Consider the following 3,430-nt stretch of genomic DNA (forward strand, 5'->3'; position numbering starts at 1 on the left):
GCAGTTGTGTCGGTGAAAGCGAATTATTGAACGACCACGGCCTCCGACGATCCGCGTTCGGCGCTGTCTCTTTCGCTCACGGTGACCGTGGCGGCGGCAGTTGTTTCGGTGAAAGCGATATATTGAACGACCACGGCCTCCGACGATCCGCGTTCGGCGCTGTCCCTTTCTATCACGGTGACCGTGGCGGCGGCAGTTTTGTCGGTGAAAGCGAAATATTGAACGAGCACGGCCTCCGAAGATCCGCGTTCGGCGCTGTCTCTTTCGGTCACGGTGACCGTGGCGGCGGCAGTTGTGTCGGTGAAAGCGAAAGATTGAACGACCACGGCCTCCGACGATCCGCGTTCGGCGCTGTCTTTTTCGATCACGGTGAACGTGGCGGCGGCAGTTGTGTCGGTGGAAGCGAATTATTGAACGACCACGGCCTCCGACGATCCGCGTTCGGCGCTGTCTCTTTCGCTCACGGTGACCGTGGCGGCGGCAGTTGTGTCGGTGAAAGCGAATTATTGAACGACCACGGCCTCCGACGATCCGCGTTCGGCGCTGTCTCTTTCGGTCACGGTGACCGTGGCGGCGGCAGTTGTGTCGGTGAACACGAATTATTGAACGACCACGGCCTCCGACGATCCGCGTTCGGCGCTGTCCCTTTCGCTCACGGTGACCGTGGCGGCGGCAGTTGTGTCGGTGAAAGCGAAATATTGAACGAGCACGGCCTCCGACGATCCGCGTTCGGCGCTGTCTCTTTTGCTCACGGTGACCGTGGCAGCGGCAGTTGTGTCGGTGAAAGCGAATTATTGAACGAGCACGGCCTCCGACGATCCGCGTTCGGCGCTGTCTCTTTCGGTCATGGTGACCGTGGCGGCGGCAGTTGTGTCGGTGAAAGCGAATTATTGAATGACCACGGCCTCCGACGATCCGCTTTCGGCGCTGTCTCTTTCGGTCACGGTGACCGTGGCGGCGGCAGTTGTGTCGGTGAAAGCGAAATATTGAACGAGCACGGCCTCCGACGATCCGCGTTCGACGCTGTCTCTTTCGCTCACGGTGACCGTGGCGGCGGCAGTTGTGTCGGTGAAAGCGAATTATTGAACGAGCACGGCCTCCGACGATCCGCTTTCGGCGCTGTCTCTTTCGGTCACGGTGACCGTGGCGGCGGCAGTTGTGTCGGTGAAAGCGAACTATTGAACGACCACGGCCTCCGACGATCCGCGTTCGGCGCTGTCTCTTTCGCTCACGGTGACCGTGGTGGCGGCAGTGTGTCGGTGAACGCGAAATATTGAACGACCACGGCCTCCGACGATCCGCGTTCGGCGCTGTCTCTTTCGGTCACGGTGACCGTGGTGGCGGCAGTGTGTCGGTGAACGCGAATTATTGAACGACCACGGCCTCCGACGATCCGCGTTCGCCGCTTTCTCTTTCGCTCACGGTGACCGTGGCACCGGCAGTTGTGTCGTTGAAAGCGAATTATTGAACGACCACGGCCTCCGACGATCCCCGTTCGGCGCTGTCTCTTTCGGTCACGGTGACCATGGCGGCGGCAATTGTGTCGGTGAAAGCGAATTATTGAACGACCACGGCCTCCGACGATCCGCGTTCGGCGCTCTCTCTTTCGGTCACGGTGACCGTGGCGGCGGCAGTTGTGTCGGTGAAAGCGAATTATTGAACGACCACGGCCTCCGGCGATCCGTGTTCGGCGCTGTCTCTTTCGCTCACGGTGACCGTGGCGGCGGCAGTTGTGTCGGTGAAAGCGAATTATTGAACGAGCACGGCCTCCGACGATCCGCGTTCGGCGCTGTCTCTTTCGCTCACGGTGACCGTGGTGGCGGCAGTTTTGTCGGTGAAAGCGAAATATTAAACGAGCACGGCCTCCGACGATCCGCGTTCGGCGTTGTCTCTTTTGCTCACGGTGACCGTGGCAGCGGCAGTTGTGTCGGTGAAAGCGAATTATTGAACGACCACGGCCTCCGACGATCCGCGTTCAGCGGTGTCTCTTTCGGTCACGGTGACCGTGGCGGCGGCAGTTGTGTCAGTGTTAGCGAATTATTGAACGACCACGGCCTCCGACGATCCGCTTACGGCGCTGTCTCTTTCGGTCACGGTGACCGTGGCGGCGGCAGTTGTGTCAGTGTTAGCGAATTATTGAACGACCACGGCCTCCGACGATCCGCTTACGGCGCTGTCTCTTTCGGTCATGGTGACGGTGGCGGCGGCAGTTGCGTCGGTGGAAGCGAATTATTGAACGAGCACGGCCTCCGACGATCCGCTTTCGGCGCTGTCTCTTTCGCTCACGGTGACCGTGGCGGCGGCAGTTGTGTCGTTGAAAGCGAATTTTTGAACGAGCACGGCCTCCGAAGATCCGCTTTCGGCGCAGTCTCTTTCGGTCACGGTGACCGTGGCGGCGGCAGTTGTGTCGGTGAAAGCGAAATATTGAACGACCACGGCCTCCGACGATCCGCGTCCGGCGCTGTCTCTGTCGGTCACGGTGACCGTGGCGGCGGCATTGTGTCGGTGAACGCGAATTATTGAACGACCACGGCCTCCGACGATCCGCGTTCGGCGCTGTCTCTTTCGCTCACGGTGACAGTGGCGGCAGCAGTTGTGTCGGTGAAAGCGAATTATTGAACGACCACGGCCTCCGACGATCCGCGTTCGGCGCTGTCTTTCGGTGACGGTGACCGTGGCGGCGGCAGTTGTGTCGGTGAAAGCGAATTATTGAACGACCACGGCCTCCGACGATCCGCTTTCGGCGCTGTCTCTTTCGGTCATGGTGACCGTGGCGGCGGCAGTTGTGTCGGTGAAAGCGAATTATTCAACGTGCACGGCTTCCGACGATCCGCGTTCGGCGCTGTTTCTTTCGCTCACGGTGACCGTGGCGGCGGCAGTTGTGTCGGTGAAAGCGAAATATTGAACGAGCACGGCCTCACACAATCCGCTTTCGGCGCTGTCTCTTTCGCTCACGGAGACCGTAGCGGCGGCAGTTGTGTCGGTGAAAGCGAATTATTGAACGAGCACGGCCTCCGACAATCCGCCTTCGGCGCTGTCTGTTTCGCTCATGGTGACCGTGGCGGCGGCAGTTGTGTCGGTGAAAGCGAATTATTGAACGACCACCGCCTCCGACGATCCGCGTTCGGCGCTGTCTCTTTCGGTCACGGTGACCGTGGCGGCGGCAGTTGTGTCGGTGAAAGCGAATTATTGAACGAGCACGGCCTCCGACGATCCGCGTTCGGTGCTGTCTCTTTCGGTCACGATGACCGTGGCGGCGGCAGTTTTGTCGGTGAAAGCGAATTATTGAACGAGCACGGCCTCCGACGATCCGCGTTCGGCGCTGTCTCTTTTGCTCATGGTGACCGTGGCAGCGGCAGTTGTGTCGGTGAAAGCGAATTATTGAACGACCACGGCCTCCGACGATCCGCGTTCGTTGCTGTCTCTTTCG

The sequence above is a fragment of the Ixodes scapularis genome, unplaced genomic scaffold (assembly GCF_016920785.2).
Source record: "Ixodes scapularis isolate PalLabHiFi unplaced genomic scaffold, ASM1692078v2 ptg000997l_1__unscaffolded, whole genome shotgun sequence".
NCBI lineage: Eukaryota > Metazoa > Arthropoda > Arachnida > Ixodida > Ixodidae > Ixodes > Ixodes scapularis.